Raw genomic sequence first — 24,609 nt, 5'->3', positions numbered from 1 at the left:
CATTTTCAAATCTATTCATCCTTTTTTAACTCTGTGAAGCAGAGTTTTCCTAGATCAAATTCATATTAAAACCACAGCCTTGGGCTGGGGTCATGGCAAAAGGGAAGAGTGTATAGAGAATGTACTATTGTGTATGTGGCCCTGGGTTTGATCCTCAGCACAAGAAGACAGGAGGGAGAAGAAAAGAAAAAACTTAGGCAGGCACAGGTGACTCATGCCTGTAATCTAGTGTCTCAAGAGACTGAGATTTAAGGATCTCAGTTTAAAGCTAATCCTGGACAAGACAGTACTTGACATTTTTATCTCCAATTAACCAATTAACCAGCAAGCCAAAACATTTGAGATTTGAGGCTGTGGTTCAAGTGGACCAGCCTTGAGTGAGTAAAGAAATCAAGGAAATGTGCCCAGGCTATGAGTTCAAACCCTGGTACACACACACACACACACACACACACAAAAACGAACATGCGCGCACACGCGCGCACGTACATACAGAAAGGAAAAGAAGGGAAGGGAGGAGGGAAAGAGGAGAGGGGAGGAAATGGAAGGGAGGAAAAAGAGGAAAGGGCAAGGAAGGAAATTTTTATTCTTTTGTCTCCCTTGCCTTCCACTGCAAATGTTTTACATCAAGAGTACTTACTGGTAAGAAGTACTGGTAAGAGGTAAAAAGTCCCAATCCTACTTTATTATAGCTCGAATATCCTTTCACAGTCAAGTAATTTAATTTTCAAATCAAACAGGTGAATAACATTTTTCTTGACATGATGAGCTGATAGCTCATTAGACTTTTTACAATAATTATTTCCCCTTCCCACATTTTGTTTGATGATTTAGATAATTTACTTCTTTAGACATTAACTTCTTTACGCATCAAAGTCCTATAATTCCAATGCTTTATTTCCTTTCTTCCAGACATTTAAAATAAAGGGGGGGAGTTCTGTTAAAAGCAGAAGCACTCAAGTCAATTTTGTCTAATAAATACAGTTAACATGGAACTGAAAGCCTACTGTAATCTTCTCAATGGGTTCATGTCCTGCAGTTGTTTCAGCTTTCAATTGAAATGCAGCTGTTTGCCATATTTTACAAAATGAATTCAGATGTGCAGATTGGGACCTAGATCATTTCAACATGCCACAGTTTAAATGTGAACCCAAGAAATAAGTTCACTTCTCATTAATATAATATAGACCTGATCATTAAACCAATAGCCAATACTAGGTCACATCTGTAAAGAACTTCCAGGCAAAAAGAACAGCAAAGTACCAAGATTCCGAAGGCCAGTGTAGATAGAGTGAGGTGAGCAAGCAGGGTGAGCAACAAAAAATAAGATCTGAGCATTATGAAGGGGCCATTCCTTAACAAGCCTTGAAGGCTACAGGTAGTTAAATTTTGCATGTGTATAAGAAAATTTTGACCATGGACATTACTTGAAATATGCTACATTCCACATAAGCAAAAATATTCTAGAAGGAAGCAAGGATATAATCATGAACGCTTAGGAGTCACTGTCTACACTTGTTACATGAATGTGCCAAGCAGAGACAGTAACACAAATCTATTCTGAAGGCACAGCAAACCTGCAGATGGATTAGACCTGGGGCGGAGAGAAGAGCAATCAAGAATGACTCTGAGGCTTGAGGCCCTAAGAAACTCCTGGGATAAGTGGTACTGCCAACTACTGAGATGAGAAAAACACACAACATCCAATCCTAACAGCACACAGTGAACGCAGTTTTCTAATACTAAACACTGTTCATAAAACTCAATGACTAAATGGATTTTCAGATATGTGGAAAACCTAAAATTCAATTATCTTCCTACCAGTAAAGAGGAAGTATATTTGACAGGATATTTAAAAATGAACAGGTCCCTTAAACATTAACATTCTCTTCCAACATAAGATGAATATTTTAGAAATTTTAAATCTTATGGGAATTCTATTATTAACTATAAACAATTCAAAAAGTACCTGATGTGGTTAAAAACATAGTTTATATGACTAGTGGGAGATTTTATGTAGACATAAAAAATAAGTCAATTTAGAGTTTGTAATTTTTTTCAATGGATTAACTCATATAAAAAAAAGTCAGTTGGGGCTGGGAGTTTGGCCTAGTGGTAGAGTGCCTGCCTAGCATGCACGAAGCCCTGGGTTTGATTCCTCGGTACGACATACATAGAAAAAAGCCGGAGTGGTGCTGAGGCTCAAGTGGTAGAGCTCTAGCCTTGAGAAAGTCCAAGGACAGTGTTCAGGCCCTGAGCTCAAGCCCAGGACTGGCAAAAAAGAAAAAAAAGAAAAAAAAGTCAGTTTAGTTTGTAATTTTTTTAAATGTATTTTCACAATCATCCTAACACATGTATTTTTCCTAATTATGAGGGGATCAAGAGTAAAACTACTTGCTGACTGTCAAAAATTTTAAAAATAAAAGAGACTGTTACTCCTAGGTAGCCAATATATTCTGGTCCATTTAGATAATATTAAGTCCATTCAGATAAGTATCTACTTCAACCCAAATCACTAATCTTCCATTTTAGTGCCTAGTTTTTTGTTTGTAAAAGATAGCCTCTTTTCTAATACGCTAAAATAATGTAAAATTACTAGAGCTGTCCATGTAACAATAAGTGGGCTTACACTGTCATTGAGTTATCTTGGACACTGGTAACTTTAAATGATGTACTCACAGACTTTTGTTTAAAAGACTATCTCAAGCAAAAAGAGAACAACAAAGAGAACTATGCAAACTGGTGGGAGGGGGACCAAAGACATGCGCAGGCTTTGAACTAGAGGTTGAAAATCACTAATTCCATCCAAATCCCTCATTTTTCAGGTGGGGAAACTACAGTCCAGAGGGGTTTCTTGAACTGCCCAAGGACACAGCACTATTTAGTGTGATACAAGCTGAGACCCAAACTGACCCCCCCTACCCCGATTCCTGGTCCAGAGTTCCTTCTACCACACAACAAGGAACACACAAATAAAAATGTATCTTAATTCACGTATAAGATCTCCAAAATGTGTCTGTCATGGTAAACTTCGTTGTCTATGCCAAGCCACCAGTGTAGCAGTGAAAGTCCAGCTCTGGACTTCAAATAGAGGCTCTAACGCTTACCATGTGACCTTAGGCAAATCATGTCACCTCTTTGCCTCAGACCCCTCATTTCTAAAATGACAACTCAAAATACTTCTAGCTTTACAGGGAATAATTGCATAAAGCACTTGGCATAGGGCCTCACACATAACAAGTGCTCATTTCATGGGGAAAATGATAAGAAGGAAGTTCATTTCAGGATTCTCATTAAGTGTGGTGCCCATTTTCAAGAAAAGTTCTGATTAGTAGTACTCTTTCCAAGACTCAGCCAATATGGAGAACTTAAAACACACAGGATTTGGTAATAAAAACTATTACAGCATTTTAAATAGCAAAAGCAAAATGTCAAGATTTTTAAAATAATTTATATTTGCATAATTTATGAGGGCAAAGACATCTGACAGAGACATTATCACCTGCTTGTTAGGAATGACATGTTTAGATAAATGAAATGCTATAGGGTTTAGCATAGTAGATAGAACAGAGCTAGTGTCTAAGAAAATGTTGCCTCTTCCTGAGCAGTAGTACGAGTTGCTTTGTGCATTGGATTTAGTGTTTCTAGATTAGTGCGGCACCATTATTGGGTCTGAACAAGGACTATTTGAAAAAAGAATAGTTGTTGGTGATGGTTCTCTCTTATAAACAATTTAATCTACAAAAGGTGTAATTTTTCCAATTTAGGGTTGCTCTTTACTGGAGGCAGACCAAATGAAAACCAAATAAATGTAAAACTGTTTATAGAGTAATTCACAAATTCTGCTTTCATCTGATACTCACTGCCAATTCTGTGAGAAGCTGTGATGGAGACACTAATTTCATTTTATGAGAAAACCATGGTTCAGAAAACTGAACTGAAATCACAGAGACTAGGACAAAAAGGACAAAAGCTGGGTTGTTGCAATTGGTTTTCAGGTGTTCTTTCCACTAATCCATCATGCATCTCAGAGCACTAACAGTTCAATCTACTTAAGGTTAACATTTATAAAGCTATATTGAACACGTCACATGGGTTACCTCATTTCACCCCTATGAGCCAAGACATGAGCGTTATTACTATGGATCAGAGTAAGGCCTTAAAGCAAGAGTGTCTGACTCAATTACATATAAATTCAATTAATATAACTTCAATTAATACAACAATGCATTTGACTGAATTACTTCTCATTGTTTAAATAAACTATATGCAAAATGGTAACATTGTAATACACAAAAAGATTTTGGACTGATTTCACTATTCAACTTCACCAGGCATTATTTCAACACAAATACTCCAATCTTCCGGTTTAACTGACAGGGCCCAACTTTCTTCTTAGCTCACTACAGAAAAAGACATTCTGTCCCTCCAAAAAAAGAGAACCAAAGCTCAAGCTACCCAAGATTTCTCTCTTAACACCAATTTTTTAAGTTAACCAGTGGCTTAAATGAATAAGGCACTTGCTGGCCTTATTCCAGACATCTTATCTATTATCAAGCACAAAACCAATTAACTTACTGTTTGAGAATAAGTATATTTCTGAGATAGCATTATACTTAATCATCGCAAAGTGTATTTTACACATTGCCACAAGTCTACAACTATGGGGGCCATTTGATTATTTAATCCCAACTAGGCTATTAGATAGTGATAGGGGCAACAGTATCATTTATGCTGGAAACATTAGGCTTTAAAGCCATGACTGTGCCAGAATAACTAAGACAGAAAATCACTGTCAAGGTCAACCCATTCTGATTTGTATGTTACCAGGTACTATTTGTATATGGCCTAACTCATGAGTTTCCTGATCTAACAATTACTTTCAGTTTTGTAACAAAGCTAATTATTTTACAGACATCAGGCCACATTTAAGGGTACCATCTATATATACAGTTTTTAAGTTCTATTCTCAGGAGCTCAGTGTGTAGCTTAAGTGGCAGAGCACTTGCTTAACATGTTCAGAGGAGGAACCCTGGATTCAACCTACCAAACGAGAAAAAAGAATGAATAAAAGGAAGGAAGGAAGGAAAGATAGATCATAACTTTCACATTTGACTTTATAAACACCTGCTTGTACATTCTTTAAAGAAAGTAAGCTTGTGAAATTATATATCACTAAATTTCACTTCCATCTACATGGATAACAAGGAAACTACTTCTAAAATATCCCAATGCCCCAAAGCTACTACTATTACTTATCAAATTGCTTTTTATATTAAAGGAAAAAAGAAAACCACCAACTTTCAGATTAAAAAAAAAGTTGATACTAAAATCTAGGCAAAGAGATAAAAACTCATGATCATACTATAGAAGACTAATGACTAAAAGAAAACTGTAGTTAGCATTATTATGGCTTTCCAAACAAATCTGGCATTAGCTGTACAACTCAGGAGTCAGAGGAATGATTCGCTTTCATTTGTCAAGCTATAAGTAAATAATGACAAACCTAGACTTTGAACTATAGCATTTAAATGAAACACAACGATTTCAATAAAATTAATTCCTTAAGGCAACAAATGTTCCAAGAACTGGCTTTCCTTATTTAAAACTCAACTGAATAAAAAAAAAATAGAAGGGCACCCTACATTCTAGACCCTTGTTATCCTAGGCACTGACCACTAGCCATGTATAGCTACTTCCATTGTCATTCATTAATAAATTGAGATTTACAGTGCTTAGTGGCACGTGCCACATTCCAAGTACTCAAGGGTTACTCGTGCCTGGCAGTGACCAGAGGGCCGCCACAGGTATTGGGGTTAGTTCCACTCCGGCAGGAGGGAAGTGCTATTTGACAGGGCAGCCACGGGCCCGGACTACATGAAGACTTAGAATCACGAATAAAGCACATTCGCTTTGGCCAAGTGGCTGCTCCTCAAGTCCTGCCTCTCTGGGGCAGCTCACCAGGCGGTTCTGGAGGTGAGTGTCCAGAGGTCCGCCCGGTGTACCGCCGCGCGCGGCTTCCGCGCCGGGCTCAGGCGCCACTGTCCGCTCCCCCTGGGCCACGCGTTTTGAAGACCTGTGGGCGCGCACTCTCAACACCAGACGACCTCCAGAGCAGGGCCACCGGCCGGGAGGGGCGGGCGGGGCGCCGCCCGCAGCCCCGAGCGCGGCCTCGGGCAGCCCGAGGTCGCCGCGCCGTGCGAGGACGCGGGGGCCACGTCCCCCGGCGTGTGTGCGCGGGGGGGGGGGGGCGGCCCGGACGGGGCGGCCCGTTCCCCTCACCTCGGCCCTCCCTCCCCCGGTGGGGCGGGCGGCCCGGCCGCGGGGAGGAGTCACCGTGACCACCGCCGCCACCGCCGCCACCACGCCCGCCCCCCTCGGCCCCCCGACCCGGCCCGGGGCGTGGCCGGCGCGGCGGGAGGGGCGGAGGCGCCCCGCGGCGGCCCGGCCCGCGCTCCCCCTCCCCACCGACCCCGCGCCCTCGACAACCTCTGCTTAACAACACTGTAGGCCGGCTGCGCGTCCCGCGTGGGGCAGAGATGGCGCGGTTTCTGCCGCTGCGGCCCGGGAGCACACGATGGGGAGGGGGGCGGGAGGTGGACGGAGCGTGTGGAGAGGGAGAAGGTGACAAGGCGGTGTGGCCGAGGTGGGAGGGGGGGTCGCAAGATGGCGTGAGCTCGCCGCTATCGGGAGGCCGGGGGTGGAGCTGACGAGAGAGGCAGCCGCGGGGCGCTCCGCCCTTTGGCGGCGCGGGCGCATGCGCAGTGGGGCCCCCGGCGCGCGCCCTCCGCCCAGCGCGCGATCCTTCCGCCACGCTCCGGGGGCGGGGCTCCGCGCGGAGCCACGCGGCGCGCCGGGGAGCGGGGGCTTCTGGGAGGCGGCGCGGGTCCCGGCGCGGGGCGCGGGTGCCCGCGGGGGGCGCGTGGCGGGGCTGTGCCGGCCTCGGAGCGCCGGGGTGTGTCGAGTCCTCGTGGGGCGCGAACGCGTCTCTTAGCGGGCTGGTGCTTCCGCCCCGCGGGACCGCGCAGAGGGACCGGCCCGCCGTACACCGGCCCGCCTTTCCTTCCCGAGCCTCTGCGGTGCGGTTTCCTCGTCTGGAATCCTTAGGCTCGTTTCTCCCGAGGATCCCGGTTGACCTGCGGTCCAGTCCGGGCCGGGGCTCCCCCTGCGGGACCTGCGCCCTCCCGTGCGCTCCTCAGGCAGAGGACAGTGGGGTCCGATGCGTCCACTCTGCGCTTCATCTGAAGTCTCCTGCTGGTTAGGAATAGAAACCGATTGTTGCCCGTGCTCACACCACTCTGGCCATGTCATGGAGAATATCTGATAGGAATTCAGCCATTAACCTTTGTCAGGTCTCCTTTCAAGCATGACCCCATTTGCCTTCTTGCCTAGGAATAAATGAGGGACTCACGTTTATTCTTCCTATTTGCTAAAGCTGTTTAAAAGTAGCCACTTGCTTGGTTATTTCTTCTGTGTCATGTCGTTGAGTCTCGTGTCTTCAGTCACTCCAACACTTGAATATTTACCAAACACTTAAAGTTCCAAAAGAATATGCATATGTAGGCCGCGAATCCAATGTTTAATTCTAGCTAGGTAAGGTGTGTAGTCTATAGAGTGACTTGTCATAACTTTAAAAGGAAGACCGGTTTACTCTGGTGTGCATAATTGGAAAGGTTTTTCTTTTTAGCATATTGCAAAGGAAAGTTAAAGAGAAAATTGATCACATCCAAGGAAATATCTTTAGATGTCTAACATTTAGATACATGAATTTAGTTAAAATTACGTGCAATACGTGTGACCATATCCAACAGTTCATGCAGGGACATAATGTTTATATAGATGGGCACCAGATTATCAATGAAAGCATGGTGGCTCAGACTTTTATACCCAGGTTTATACTCATACCCAGGCTTTCAGGAAGCAGAAATGAGGAGGATCGCAGTTCAAGGCATGATGGGCACAAAGTTGGTATGACTCCCAACTCAAAAAATGAGCTAGGGCACATCTGTCATGCCAGTTCCACAGAAGGTGTAAATAGGAGGATCACCATCCAGGGATGCTGGGAAAACCCTCCCTCCCACTCTCTCTCTCCGCCCTACCTGAAAAGTAAGCAATGTAAAAAGGATTGAGATTGTGATGCTGAAGTGATAGTGAGTGCCTCCTGGCAAATCTCAGCCTGAATTCAAACCCTAATAGTGAAAAGAAAGTTAATGAGCAGTAGTAAACATGAGAGACAGAAAGGAAAGAAAGTTAAGGTACTGGCACCAGGAGCTTAAATTTCCAATCAGAAAAACTGTAAATAGCATTACTGGCAGAGATCGTCAAAATCACATGAACTTGGTGCCCTGCCCCTGTGATCTGCAAAAAAAAAAAAAAAAATCTGTTTTCAAAACGATTTAGCTTTGCCGGGTGCATTGGCTCTAGCTTGTGATCCTAGCTACTCAGGAGGCTGAGATCTGAGGATCATGGTTCAAAGCCAGCCCAGGCACTAAAGACTCTTATCTCTAATTAATCACTAGAAAACCGGAAGTGGCGCTATGGCTCCAGGGGTAGGGTAGTAGTTTGGAGTTCAAGCCCTATGACCCACAAAAAAAATAATCAAAAAACACTTTTTAGCTTTTTTTTGTTATACAATTGAGAGCAGAGCTCTCAACAAAACTACAAAAACATATAAGTATCCTGTATGATCAATACTATGAGGGGTCTTAATTATAACAAAGCTGAAGTTAAGGCTTTGATGACTACCACCTGCCATCATTTGGAAAAAGAAGTGATTCCGGAAGTATGTGGGGAAAATATACTGGGAAACCAAGTAAATTTATTACCACAAAAATGTCTCCATCAAAGTCACTAAAGAAAATGAAGCCTTGTTCATGCAGATTTTTACATGCCTATAGCATTGTGATGGTCATATGGACTCAGCCTCCTGAGAACAAAGAGAAAGAGCACATAAAAGTCCCTACTGGCACCTTCAAAATGATTGAGTTCAATAAGGAGCAGCAAAAGCCATAACTAATACAGAATCACAAACATGACTTCTTCATGTGTGTTTGCATTGAGGATGGTTCACATCAAGAGATTTATAAAATGTCTACTCTTCTGTGATCTGTGACTTTGTCGAGATGCCTATAAGCACGAGGGACATAAATTGGGTGGAACTGTACATTGTTCAGGCTTGCATATATAATTGTGATATTCAACTAATTTTTGGACTTGAGAATTATTTTTAATTGCAATCTCAAAGGTACTCCATATGATTTTTTAGAACCATTTCTTCTGACTAACCATTGTGGGGAGAACCTAGGGAATGTCACTTTATTACTTCACTGGGAATCAGTTTTCATGCAGAATGGGATGTGTTAGCCAAATACACTGATAACTTGCAGACCTAAAACTATGCGCCTTTAAAATAAGGATGGCCAAAGGTAGATCCTGAAGTTATTCACAACTATCATAGCGTTGGAGCCACAAAATGTTACATGACTATGTAGAACTCTTGATTTAGGCCTACTTGCATATTCAACTCGTGGTTCTGCATTTCAAAAGAAAAAAAATAAATCTGTTGATATACTACAGGGAGTAGAGCTACAGAATTATTCATGTGCAATCAAAGTGTCTTTCCATACTTTTCTGTTGCATTTGTATATTCAGAGCAGAGCAAGATAATTATGAGAAAATGTTAAGGTTTTTAGTATTCAGTTATTGTACTGTAATTATGATCATTCTCCTAGGTCACTCTGAACATCTTTAAAAATTAGTGCATGGCTGCTAAGAAAATAATCATGTTCCCATGAGTCAGAATGATGTGAGAATCATAGGTTATCTGGGGTTCAAAGAGCTTTGTCACTTTTCTCATTCCCATGCACAACAATATCTGACACATTTGTTCTAGAAACATCAGTTATAGTCCAACAAATATGTACTACTCACTGAGACTAACATTGAATAAGGACTTGAAGAAGGCCAATGAGATACCTGGAAGTATCTAAAGGAAGAGTACTGCAGCCAGTGGGAAAAACCAGTATTAAGTTTTTAGGAAAATGAAAAGAAATTTGGATTTGAAACATTTTTGTAATCACTGAGTTCATTTGAATCCTTACGATGTTATAGAGGCTCATGTAGACTTTCATCAAGGTTGCATTAGACACTTTCCATCATTGTGAGATCATACTTGAGATGAACCATTTAGCAGAAGGATTTATTTTTTGTGCACAGTTTCATAGGTTTCTGTTCATAGTCAGCTGGCTCCATTAATTGCTTTATGCCTGTGACAGGGAAGAAACATCATGGCAGAGAAGAGCTGCTCACCTCATGGTGGACAAGAAACAAAGAAAGGGATGAGGACAAGGCATACTCTACCATGGAAAGCCCTCAGTAACTTGCTTCCTAAAATTAGGTACCATCATTTAGTTTGCATCAGCTTCCAATAACATCATCAAGTTAAGAAATCATCAATGGATTAATCCATTCATGAAGCTAGATCCCACAGGAGCCAATAGTTTCTCAAAAGCCAATCAGCTGGCAACCAAACCTTTAGAGTACTGTGGCCTTCTGGGGAATTATAAATTCAAACCAAAAAAAAAAAAAAAGAAGAAGAAAGAAAGAAAGAATTAAAGAAAAGCGAATCAGCCTTTAAGTAGTAGAAAATAATAGTAAAGAACGAACCCCCCCCCCAAAAAAAAAGCAGAGTGGAGAATTCAAGTTGAGAGAAATATACAGAAGCATCCAGTCCTTCAGGTATTTTCACTGAAGTATTTAAATATAAAACAATATATTTCAGTGAATGATTCAAATCACTGCTTTCCTTTTCTGTTACACATGGAAACAGGGCCAAAAATTAATTGGTGCCATGTGAAATAAACCAGTGTGACTAATACAACTTGCTATTCCTACTTTACACTCGAAAGCTGGATGCAATAAACCTATTTGACTAAGCAATGCTCAGATCAATTGTTAAAAGGTGATCAAAGAATGTATGAACAGGTTTAAGCAGGTTACTTCATTTTTATTTCCAGCTTTTTACAAGAGCATAAGCTATATTTCTTCTTTCCAAAATATATTTAGACCAGCCTCATTAACGCAAGTATTATGCAAAAGATGGATTTTGGTGCCATGTACTAGCCATAATACCCTGGGTTATTTAAACTTTGAAAATAAGTGTTCTCTTGTACAAAATAGGAACTAAAACACCTACATGGCAGAGTTGTTAACCAGGATTTAAGTGAGACATTCCTGACAAGTTGAAAATGCAGAAATGTACTTCCTGCTGTTTTCTAGATTTTAATTTGTTTAGGGGAAATTTTACACTGTTTATGTTTTAATGCATTAGGCATGAGATTATGAAACAAAGTGTATCTCAACTGTCAGGGTTTATTTTTCCTAACACAATAAATTTATGTCAGTATGGCAATTTCTTTTAGATGGGTCACACTATGTTTTACATACTATCCTGGAACTCATGATCCTCCTGTCTCACCTTTCAAATAGCTAGGATTGCAAGTACATGCTACCACGCACAACACAATGCTTCCATTTGGGTGAACCCGATGGCCAGCCTTCGAGTTCTTCATGTGTTTGTGGAGCTAATGTCCTTATAGTTCCTTCTGGTTTTGAATGTATACTTAAGGCTAGATTAGGGAGCTTTCCCGTTGAACTACCGTCAATTCTATGCCACAGCCAACATTCAAATACGGAATTAGCAGTGTTCCTAGATTTCACCCAAAAGCATTTTCATGAAGTTCCCTGTGGAGACAACAAGTTTGCTGAAGTTTTGAAATGATCCTGGGGGTGGGGGTGGGGGGATTGTGTCACAGAAACACAGCTTGAAGATAAATTCCTGTCTTGGCCTGCTGCTGCACTGCTCAGTTCTCTCCCATTACAACCCTCTTGTGCAGCCTTTCTCTGCTCTTCCTTATGCACAAATTCCTATTTAATGTTGAATAGTTCCATTGCCTCTGTTTTATCGGCTTTTAGATTCCAGTAGATCCAGTCTCTGAGGGCACACTGACTACCTACCAGCTTAGTTCTTACAGAATTTAAGAACCGTTTCTCTTACACGTCAACTGTAACATGAGTTGTTTCACCTGCCCGTACATAGACAGTAAGAGAAATAATTAGGGAGTAGTCATTTGAGAGCACTAAATGTCACTGGAAGCAGGAAAAGATTCCAGAGAAATCAACCTCTGTGAATTCCTAGATTTTCTAATCTTGATGGGTTTTGTTTTGTTTTTAAATTTTATTTTATTGTCAGGGTGATGTATAAAGGGGTTACATTTTCATTCATCAAGTAGTGAGTACATTACTTCTTTTTTTTTTTTTTGGCCAGTCCCAGGGCTTGGACTGAGGGCCTAAGTACTGTCCTTGGGCTTTCTCAAAGCTAGAGTTCTACCACTTGATCCACAGCACCACTTTTGGCTTTTTCTATATGTGTGGTACTGAGGAATCGAACCCTGGTCTTCGTGCATGCTAGGCAAGTACTCTACCACTAGGCCAAACTCCCAGCCCCATCAGTACATTACTTCTGGAACATTGATACCTCTTCCCATGTTTTTGTCTTACTTTTCCTCCTTCCACCTCCTCCCAAGTTGTAAAGTTCATTTCCAAAATATTGTCTTGTGAGTATTGCTGTTATATTGGTTCTCCCTTTGTTCTTTTGATTTTGAGGGCTTTTGTTTTTGTTTTTCTTTTTGCTTGTTCTGAGGTCTATGCACTGTCCCTGAGTCTCTTTGTGCTCAAGGCTAAGGCTCTACCCTTGAGCCATGATGCCACTTCTGGCTTTTTCTGGAAGTTTATTGAAAATAATAGTCTCGCAAACTTTTCTGTCTGGGCTGCCTTTGAACCACAATCCTAAGAACTTAGCCTCCTGAATAGTTAGGATTATAGGTGTGAGCTACTGGTGCCTGCATATCAATTTTAAAATCTTTGTGACTCCTACCTGACAATCTCATTATGGGACTCAAAATCATCTTTCTACTGTAACTGAGCTTCTACAGAATTTGTGCTTTTCCCAAGTAGCAAGCCATAACCAAGCACAAACTATGTTATTCAACCACACCCAAGTCAGCTTTTAGTAATAATACTTTCCACATTACAATAAAATATATTTACTCAGAACAATATCCTTCAAGATTGTTACAAATTCTGCTGGTTTCTCTCTGTAAATGGAGTGTCAGACAAGATTTTAAAAACCTGAACAAAGAGATTCCTTCTTCCAAGTTTTACAAAGGAAATGCTATGAAGAAAAAAACCCATGCCTCTCTACTCATGTTTTACATATTTAATAGGGAAATAATGAAATTGTTGTGCACTGCAGCAAAATATTCAGTGACTCACCCTATAATAACAGTTCTCAAATTATGCTTCATCCCCGTGTCCTCCAATTTTAACTAACAATGATCAGTTCTCCAGGGAGAAAATGTTTAAGAATTTAAATTTTCTCAATTATTCTCATATAGATTTTTCTTAACCTTTTCAGCCTTGTTCCTGCTTATCTTGCACCAAGTAGTAACATGTGAAAAAAGAAATGGGCCAAAAATAGTAAATGACTATTAATGAAGTCATACCAATAATAAAGTCATTTGCTAATATCATTGTTCCAACAATGTGGCTAGTACACAAATATTTGGGAACCTAATTCAGAACTACTTTTATGGTGTAAGGAATGTTCTTCTCAACAGCCTAATCAACAGCAAAGTAAAGAAGCATACACTCCAGAAAATGTTCAAGATTTCTTTTTTTTTTTTTTTTTGCCAGTCCTGGGCTTGAGCTCAGGGCCTGAGCACTGTCCTTGGACTTTCTCAAGGCTAGAGCTCTACCACTTGAGCCTCAGCACCACTTCCGGCTTTTTCTATGTATGTGGTACCAAGGAATCGAACCCGGGTCTTCGTGCATGCTAGGCAAGCACTTTAACCACTAGGCCAAACTCCCGGCTCCTCAAGATTTCTTTTTATCGGCAAATTCATATGAAGTGATTGAGGTGATATATGTCTTGCTTGAAGCAATATGACAGATGCAGAAATATCAATTACATATAACACCAATCTCTGAAACGTAATCTTTATAATAAGTAAATACAGATTATGATTTAGATTTAAATCCAAACAAGCAAACCTTAATTGTAACCTGATTGAAAATAGTATGTAAATAAGAAAATAGTCATTAGGCATTGGAAAAGTAGAAATATTTACAAACTGGCATAGCACGTATAGATATAGTGGAGGTAAGGGCAGGGTAAATGAGCCAAGTTATAAGAGCATAATATCATTTTAAAATTCAAATTACGTAGTGAATTTCCTTAATTTTTACCTTTTGGGGGGGGTTCCAATACAACAGAATATCAACATTGGCCTGTTGGCACCTTCAAAGCCTGAGATCCTGCCTCATCTTCGCATTCCCCACACCAATACTACACCCAACTCTGTGCCTAAAACATATTGTGTGCTCTGTTGATGCTTATTGTTTCACACGCAGATGTGGAAATTACCAGCATATGATGTGCTTTTTCGGCTTTGAACTTTGCCAGTGATTCTATTGAGTCGAGACAGGTGTCCATGTAATAAGGTACTAGGAGATGTAAGGTGCAGAATCTTGATTGACGTCATTGCTTCTCAGACTTGGAAATATTACACTTGGGACATTTGGAAATATTAGCCTTCATTAGGCCCCACTTGCTTCAGCTATTATCTACATGTCTAGAGAATTGGCATGAAGAGTACATGAGACTCTCCATGTTAAGTTCTAAGCCCAGTGTCTGTCCTGGGCTGGGTAAGTGCAGAAGAAAGAAGGTAGGGAGGATGGGAAGGAAAAAGGAGGGAAGAATGGAAGAGAAAAGAAATGATGGTGCCGGGATAGTGGAGAAAAGAGGGAAGAACCTCTGGCAGTGGTTAAGTCTTACTATTCAAGTTAAAGTTTTCTTGCTTTTTTAGAAAAAAAAATGTTTTTTAGTAGCTGTAAAAGAGGTTGCCATTCAACAAAGCAGTTTACAAACATGATGTGTCTTGATCAATGTCACCCTTTCAACATTCTCACCCCCCTCCCCTCACTTTTCTTAATTTTTTAAAGATACGTACTGAGATTTTCTCACCATTTTTTTGCCACTTAACAAAACAGTTTATGTATACAATACAAGATTGTGTGTGTGTGTGTGTGTGTGTGTGTGTGTGTGTGTGCGTGTGCGCACTGGTGTGGATGTACCTGTCCAGGTACTTCAACTCGGGGCCTGGGCACTGACCCTGAGCATTTTTGCTCAAGGCTAGAGCTCCATCACTTGAGCCACAGCTCCACTTTTGGCTTTTTTGGTGGTTAACTGGAGGCAAGAGACTCACAGACTTTCCTGCCTGAGCTGGATTTGAGCCATGATCTTTAAATATCAGTGTCCAGAGTAGCTAAGATTACCGGTGTGTATGAACTGTCATTGCCCTGCAAAGTTGAGTTTTTTCTTTCTACTCTCTCTTTATCTACCAGCTCCTGCCTCCTTCTCACCATAGGTATGGCCTCAAGTGATAGCATTCCTCTCCTTACAGGAAATGCTGAGGAAGGGCTGGCAATCCTTATGTCCAGTAACATTTTCGTGTTTTTTTTTAAAGACTTGGGTGAAATGGACCCAAATCTCTATTTTTCTATCCTGAGCAAAATCTGATGGCTTTCTTGAGGATGGCTTCAAAGCCCTGAGAGTTAACAATCTGTGGTCACCATTAATTCTCAACTCCTTGACTGCACTAAGCTAGGCTCTCCACATATAGCTACACTCTACATATAACTGGCACTCCAAATGTACAGGCTAAGAACATTTTTTTTGTATATGTGTGCTAGTACTGGAGCTTGAACTCAGGGCCTGTGGGTTGCCCCTTAGATTTGGGTTTTTGTTGTTGTTGTTGTTTTGTTTTTGCTCAAGGCTGATGCTCTGCCATGGTAGAGCTAAATTTCCAGGTTTTTGTTGGTAAATCTAATTGGGGATAAGTCTCATAGACTTTTCTGTCCATGTTGGCTTTGAACTTACTGTGCAATGTGAATATGTACAAGCAAAGGCAAGAGTGTTCAATGATCACACTCACTAACTCATCTTGACACATTTTTCATCACTCTGTAATGATAATGAAGAAGCCCCAGCTCCATTAGCACTCATGTCTCTAGCAAACAAAAATCTACTTTCTGTCTCAATAGATTTGCCTAATCCGGACATTTCTTATTAATTGAAACAATGATATATGGTCACTCACATCATGGCATTTGTATATTCCCCTCTATGGCTTTACCACATTTGTTTATCCATTGGCCAGTCAAATGGCTTCAACATTCCGTGTTTTACCTATTACGTTGTTCTATTCTGCTATGAATATCCATTACAAGATTTTTTTTCACGTCAACAACATGTTTATTTGGAATACACTCACATTTTATTAAATGCCCTTTGTGGTCCTATTGAGATAATCAAATCTTTTGCCCTATATATATTGTGATGATACACCCACAGATTTCTCCCCCATTACAAGATTTTTTTTTATGAGTGTAAGTTTCCTTTTCTCTTGAGTCTTAGAGAGGAGTTAGTATGTGTTGTGGTAATTATATATGTATATATAACTTTTTTGTCAGTCACCCTGAGCTTGAACTCAGGGTGTGGGTGCTGTCCTTGAACTTTTTCTGTTCAAGGTTAGCACTCTACCACTTTGAGCCACAGTCTGGTTTTCTGGTGGTTAATTGGCGATAAGAGTCTCATGGACTTTCTTGCCCAAGGCTGGCTTTGAACTGCGATCCTCAGATTTCAGCCTCCTGAGTAGCTAGCAGGCATCAGTGCCTGGCTACATGTGTAACTTTTAAATCAGTTGCCAAACTGTTTTCCACAATGGTTGCAGGATTTTATATTTCTACCAGCAACGCATGAGGGTTTCAGTATCTCAGTATCTTTACCCAGCATTTGTTATCATCCATCTTTTCTTATTATAAGTTGAATATTCTTTACCCAAAATACTCAAGACTAGAACTATTTTTTCATATATTTTTATTGTAATTAGTAGAAGGGTTACATTATATTCACCAGATAGAAGGTGCATTACTTCACAAACATTGATACCCTTTCTCATGTCTTGTTCCCCATTTCCCTCCCCCTAGAACTGTTTTGTATATTGGAATATTTGAAAAGCTATCTTGGGGAAAGGACTCTCACCATGCAATTCATTTCATGAAACATCAGATTTGTTTGTTCTAAATACCCCACCTACATGCAGCCTGAATGTAATTTTTCATGATTATTTTTAGTGCACCTGCATTTTGACTGAAATCTGTCTTAAGTAAAGCATGAGTTTTTCTGCTTGGGTTATTCTTTTGATAATCAAATCAAATTCAGATTTGGGAGCACTTCAGAATTTGAGTTTTTGGATTAGGAAAATTTGGCCTTATAGCCAACTTAAAGAATATGAAGTATTATATCTAGTGGTGGGTTTGATTTGTATTTCTCTAATGACTAATGGTAGTAGGCTTATTTCATGGGCTTCTATGTCTCCTTGGAGAAAAGTCTATTCATATATCCTTACCTCCCTTGTATTGCTTCTGCTGTTGTTGAATTAGAAAAGATCTTTACTTATTCTGCATATTAGACCCTCATCAAGTTGTATGATTTTCACATCATAAATACACATCTTATTTGTATATCTGCATTTGCTCTCATTTTGTGACATCTCTTTTTCTTGATAGTATTCTTTGAACCATGAAGGTTAAAATATTTGAAGTCTACTTTGAGTTTTTCTTTAGTTGTTTGTCTTTAGTTGGTATCATACCTAAGGAAACGTTTGCCTAATCTGTGGTCTCAAGATTATTGGTACCTGTGTTATCTTCTAAGAGAGCCATAGTGTTAGGCTTTGACATTTAGACCTGGCTTCATTTTGATTTACTTTTTGTACTTGCGTGAAGTAGGGTCTAACTTCATTATTCTGCTTGCCACTAACCCACGCATCTATTGGCCACTTGTATTCTGCATTTACACCGTACATATCTGAAGTGGTCTCTTTCCCTGCTCTTCTGTGTTTCTCAAAAAAAAAATCACCCTTACCAACTGACTGGGGGTTAAATGGTAGGCAAGCATGCTACTGAGCTATCCACTCAGCACATATGAGCAGAGTTTCAATGCAGAAGAGTGAGTAAACACAACCAGCCACTGAAATGAAAGTTTCTGAATCACTTTGGCAACTTAGCATTTTTTGAACCATCTTTAGTTCACATCTTTTTAAGCAGTATTAGCTGACAGAGGCGCTGCTGGAGGAGTAGAGGACAGGTAGTAGTCCAAATCTAGAGAACTGTCCTCCCCTACAGTGCTGCTCAGTAGACATTGTGTTGCCTCTGGCTCCATGTTTCATTAAATAACTCTTCTCCTTGTGGTTCCTGGGGGTGGTCCCACCGTATTTCCTCCCAGGTGGTCCTGTTTCCTGAGTTCTGGTTAGAACACCTAGTCCTGTTGTTTCCAGAGTCCTAGATTGGAAGCAATTCCAGCTGTTACTAACCTCTGGACTGCAGCATATCCCCTGCTGACCACTCAGTTCTCTCAGAGCCTATAAATACTTCTACTAAATTCCCTCTGTTCATAAAAACTGAAAATATTTCTGTTTTTCTTTATTACGCTTAATGGATAAAATATCTACTATTTTGTCATAGGCTTAAATGGTTGCAAAGGATGTTATTTTCAGTGTACGGAAATTACTGTCACCTCAAAATAAAATGTATCTGCCTATTTTGTGCAAGTTAAATAAGACAGAGATTTGAGATCAATGCCATCTACTTAGAAAATACATGGACAGGACCCTTATCAGAATCTCATTGTTTGTTTCCCCCACTTCTACCTCTTCACAATTGATCTTTTAATCTTACATGTTTTCATGGTTGAACTATCCAGTTAGTCATGTTTGACTATTTCTCAGCAGAAAAATAAAGGTACATAATTTGAAATGGCAAACTGTTCAGCTCCCTGGGTATATTAGTTTCTGTTAAATTATTCCTAGTTTGAGGAAATAGAGATATGGCTCAAGTATCAGAGCACCAGGCTTGAAAAAAAAAATCCAAGCATCAGGGCTTCAACAAAAAACAACATAAGTGAACTATAATTTTTCATAAGTAATTACCTAATATAAAAGTGAACCTCCTCACTTTCAGAAAGGAGTATATACGACTTTAGAGACTGGGAAATCAATTCTTTTTTTTTTTTTTTTGCCAGTCCTGGCACTGTCCTTGGGCTTTCTCTAGGCTAGAGCTCTACCACTTGAGTCACAGCAACACTTCTGGCTTTTTCTGTGTATGTGGTGCCCAGGAATTAAACCCAGGGCTTTATGCATGCTTGGCAAGCACTCTACCACTAGTCCACACTCCCAGCCCAGGGAAATCTGTTCTTTTAAGACAGTATATGTCCATAGAATGTTTTCAAGGCCTTCACTGAATCTTGTAGAAAACTACTTGATGAATGACAGTTTTTAAGAACACTGAGGCAAGCCATCCTAAAAGTTACTACTAGAAGTCTTCCAACCAAATCAAGATGATTAGATTATGAAGTTATTGTATTCACTGCAAACACAAGGGGAAGATCAAAGGGGATGGGAAAGCCACAGGGCAGAGTACATACAGACTGGAATGACTTACAATATCTGAATTCTGAATTATGCAAAGTTCATATGTCTTGTCTCCTTCTCTGACACATCAGCTTTCTCTTGATGGGAAATGTGTTTATGGGCAACTTGAGGGCTAAGCAGAAAAATGGTGCCTGGGTCCATACATGGTTTCTTCCGGTATACACGTGACCACAGTGATAGTTTGCCAATTAAATTGATAAGAACCTGTGGAGTTTATAGGACAGTAGACACATAAGCCAGAATAAATTCTATCAGTGAGAAGCCTGTTTAAGGCCTTGTGAATAGTAAGTGCCTGGTGGATATTTGATGCCCTTGTTTCTTCTATATTCTCTCCTAATGTAGTTCAGCACACTTCTTTTATCTCTAACATGTTTTGTAAACTGTTAACTTCTACGTTTTAGTTTCATTTATTCTCTTATTTGTTTCTGTACTTCCCCAAACAGAATGCATATTCTTAAATCATATAATCAACTACATTACTTCTTGTTGGAAAATCACCAGTACAGGAAAAGTGCTCAAACAGTTCCTCACAGAACCCTTTAAGAGATGAGCATGGGCTGGCAGAGGCTGGAGCTGCCCTCTTTTACCTCCAACTTTAAACCTCCTATGTTATGCCTCTAGTATCACACACACACACACACACACACACACACACACACACACACATACACATGCACACATACATACACACATATACACATACACATACATGCACATACACATACACAAACACATACATATACATACACATATACACATATACATACACACATACACATATATACACATACACATACACATATACACACAAACACATACACATATATACACACATACACATACACATATACACACATGCACAAACACATACACATACACACACAATTTTGTATCACTTTCTATGTGTAACCTAATGAGGGTGGATCATTAAATTTAAAACTGCAATTAGAGATTACATGGAGATTCACCTTTACAGATAATGCTAAACTATGAACTCAAGACATATTGTCCAACATAGATTCTCAATAAAATATAAGAAACCTCACATTGCTCCAGATTCTCGTCAGTATTTGGTGACTTGAGTCCAAGCCAGGGAATTTTCCAGTATGAAAAATTCCAATTTACAAACACAGAAATTTTTTTTAAAACAACCAGTGCATTTATTTATTTATTTTGCCAGTCCTGGGCTTGAGCTCAGGGCCTGAACACTGTCCTTGGGCTTTCTCAAGGCTAGAGCTCTACCACTTGAGCCTCCGCACCACTTCTGGCTTTTTTCTATGTATGTGGTACCAAGGAATCGAACCCGGGTCTTCATGCATGCTAGGCAAGCATTTTAACCACTAGCTAAACTCCCGGCCCAAAGACAGAAATTTTGTTGAGTGCCAGTGACTAATGCTTATAATTCTAGCTACTCAGGAGGCTGAGATGTGCAGATCATGGTTTGAATCCAGCCTGAGTAGGAAAGTCTGTGAGATTCTTATCTCCACTCAACCAGTAAAAAGCTGGAAGTGGACTGTGGCTTATTCGGTAGAGCACAAGTATTGAATAAACAACAGCAGCAGCAGTAGCAACAGCAACAGCAAACCCTCAGGGACAGTGCTCAGGCCCAAAGTTCTAACCTCAGGATGAGCCAAAAAAAAAAAAAAAAAAAGAAAGAAAGAAAAAAAAAGAAAAGAAAGTTCAGGTGTAAAAGGAATTTTGTCTGTCTATACTGGGGTTTGAACTCAGGGACCTGCACGTAGGTGCTGTGTTCTTTGAGTCATACCCACAACCATATTTGATTTTGATTTCTTTTTTGTGGGTTATGGGGCTTGAACTGGGCCTTGGTATTGTCCCTGAGCAATTCAGCTCAAAGCTGCCACCCTACCCCTGGGCCTGGGCAGAGTCCCTGAATTCTTCAGCCCCACTTCCCATTTTCTAGAGGTTAATTGGAGATAAGAGTCTCAGGTCCTTTTGTGTCCGGGCTGGCTTTGAACCTTGATCTTCAGATCTCAGCCTTCTGAGTGGCTAGGGTTACAAGCGTGAGCAACTGTGCTCCACTTTGATTTTAATTTTTGAATAGTATCTAACATTTATACTAAAGCCAGCCTGGATAGAGATCCTCCTATTTATGTTTCATACGTATCTGAGATGGTAGGCATGTTCCACTGTGCCAGCTGTTTATTAGCTGGGATGGGGGCTTGTGAATTTTTTGCTTGGGGTGGCCTTGAACTGTGCATCCTCTGAGTTTTTGCTTCCAGTAAAGATGATTTTAAATAAGCTTATTTACTCACTCACTCATTTTAACCAACATTTATTAGCACTAAATGCTGAGGACAAAGGTGATTAAAGTCAGTCTGTGTTCTCCAGGAACTTACACTCTGTAAAGTGCGTGTGAACAGACGCTGGTGATGAATGTGACACTCGACAACAAGTGCAAATTGCCATAGCACTGAAGGAAGAGAGAGAAAAAGAACATGTCAGACATTGGAGCAAGGGATATTAGGAGTTGCATAGTTGATTTTTCATCTGATACATTTATCTTGAAATTTGAATGTCAACTTTTTAAACTCTTAGTCCTGTGGTGATTCAGGAAGGACTGAAGAATTTTTTAAAGCAACTTAGCAACATTTTTGAAGCTGTAGTCTAAAAAGAGAATGAACGCCAGCTGGGATGTGGAGAACGGATGGGCATGAGAGGAAGCAGGTAGGCAAGTCAGGAGTCGACCATGGTTGAGATTCAAGATGAGAGAGCCCTACATAGAAGGCAGTGACAATGGAGATGGAAAAATAGATATGAATGTTTCTCAGGACAGGTTTACGTGATAGAGCAGAAGAACTGCTCATATTGTAGCACCCAAGTTTGTGCCAAAGTAAGCATATTCATTCGCTTGTTCATTCATTCACTATATGGCCTGCCATGTACCAGGCCTTATGTTCTCTCTGGGATTTATGTTACATGACACCAGGAGATATTGTTTATACTGCTTGTATATGGAATATGGTAGGAATGTTCTCTGGTTTAAAATGTTGTAGTCCAGACTCTATGAAAAAAGTTACCATTATTCAAGAGCTAGCAATGCTATGTAACAATGGGACAGAAGAAAAGTTAGAACTGTACCCTGGGCTTTGGAAACATCAGTGTTGCCCTGGGCTTTTCTGATTCTCCAATGAATTGATCCTATTGGACATGCTGACCTTGAGAGCTTTCTAGAATCTTCAGATGGAAGCATCTGTGAGGCTGTGGGACATGCTAAATTTAGGAGCCCACCCAGGGTTTTCCCATATACATCTCATTTTGTAGCTGTATCCCGTTTCCTAGGATGTGCTGAGAAGAAATAGAGTTTGTAAGGAGTCTTGTTGCTCTGATTTTGGAAGGAATCTCAAAGAGACAAAGCCTCCATTTTTTTTTTTTTTTTTTTTTTTGCCAGTCCTGGGCTTGAGCTCAGGGGCTGAGCACTGTCCTTGGACTTTCTCAAGGCTAGAGCTCTACCACTTGAGCCTCAGCACCACTTTTGGCTTTCTCTACGTATGTGGTACTGAGGAATCGAACCCAGGTCTTCGTGCATGCTAAGCAAGCACTCTACCACGAGGCCAAACTTCTGGCCCAAAGCCTCCATTTTGATAGAAAACGTCTAAAAGATTTTGCGTTTAATGGCTGACAATTTACCTAATTTTCTGTAGTATTTTGGTTATTGATGACCAAGTTTGTTTCTTAATAATAACATGGTAATTCTCTTTTCCTTTTTAGTTTTATTAATTTTTTTTGGCAATACTGAGATTTGAATTCAGCACCTTGAACTTTCTAGGCAAGTGCTTGGCGGTTACTTCTCCAAACACTAGTCAAAATTTAGAACCTTGAGCAAAGGAATTAGAATTGGATGGCACCTTCTTGAAAGTAGTGGGGAAGCAATTTGACAAAGAAGGGTGGACTTGCCACAGGAAATCTTAAATTTTAGGGTATTCTTAGATGTCTCATCACAGGCCTCTGTAAAGTTTTATATAGAACATTCCACTCTGCTCATAGATTGCAGCTCCTACTTCCATAGGCCAATTGCCAACACCAAAACACCAGGGGACTGATTTGGGAAAGTTAGTTTTATTTCTGTATCCTCTTGGAAACAGAATTAGATGCTTTCTACGAGTTATATTGGTCTCTTCAGGTAACTAGGATTTCATTGTAAGTTGGTACTCCTAAAGAACAATTATATAAGCACTCCATAAAAGTTTTTCTGAAAGCTCATATGGCAAATGCTGCCCGATTTAGGACAACACTGCTCTGCTGTAAGTGCCTGAAAATGGCCCATGGGAATGTTAACGAGAACAACAGGGAAACATTTATAATGCTAAGTCCTTCATGACAAACGTTTCATCTCTCCTTACAGCCATGCAAATTACTATGGGTCCACTGACAATGGGAAAACCCAAGCTTTAAAACAAATCAGACAGTATGGAAAACTGTCAGGAAACCCTGGGCTCATTAAGTTATTAAGCTGACTCTTAAAAGTACACACAGAACTCATGAACATCTACCAGAAAATTCTTGGTAAACTCATTTGTGTTTCTCATGTAATCACCCCACTGTGTTTTAAGAAAGGATAGTGAAAGAAGCTGACACATAAAGGTGTGTTAGATGATCATTCTTTTCTTTTTGGAGTTTGAACTCTTATTGAGTCACATTTCCTACCCCACTTTTGCTGGTTATTGAGCCTTGCTCCTTCCCAGGCACTTTCTGGGGTCACCACCCATCTATTTGGAGCTTGCTGTAGCAGCCAAGGTGAGATATATGCCACACTGCACCCTGTTCTTGGCTGAGAAGTTTCATGCATGTTCCTGTCCAGACTGGCCTTGAACTATGATCTTCTCAATCTGGCCAACAAAAATCACATTATCCCTGCTTTAATGCACCTTTAAGGAGCTCATTAAAATGTTCTAGTTACATCCAGAAATTTTTTTCAAGTAGTAGAGCTTGAATTCAGGACCTGAGCACTATCCTTGAACTTTTTCAAGGCTAGCACTCTGAC

The 24,609-nt window shown here is 40.4% G+C and overlaps 2 protein-coding genes across 4 annotated transcripts in view; one reads left to right on the top strand and one right to left on the bottom strand.

The window, feature by feature from the left end:
- Positions 1-6,739, bottom strand: part of Supt3h (SPT3 homolog, SAGA and STAGA complex component) — a 251,889-nt gene extending 245,150 nt beyond the window's left edge. For both annotated transcript variants that reach the window (XM_090355553.1, XM_090355552.1), the window contains exon 1: positions 6,490-6,739. The gene's annotated coding sequence lies outside the window, so the exon portion shown is untranslated. The remainder of the gene's footprint in view (positions 1-6,489) is intronic.
- The window catches only part of Runx2 (RUNX family transcription factor 2), a 177,498-nt gene that overhangs the window by 26,485 nt on the left and 126,404 nt on the right, over positions 1-24,609 (top strand). The window lies entirely within an intron of this gene.

The sequence above is a fragment of the Megascapheus bottae genome, chromosome 22 (assembly GCF_031878675.1).
Source record: "Megascapheus bottae isolate mThoBot1 chromosome 22, mThoBot2.hap1, whole genome shotgun sequence".
NCBI lineage: Eukaryota > Metazoa > Chordata > Mammalia > Rodentia > Geomyidae > Megascapheus > Megascapheus bottae.
The sequence above is the reverse complement of the archived record's forward strand: the minus strand, read 5'-3'. Positions and strand labels throughout refer to the sequence as shown.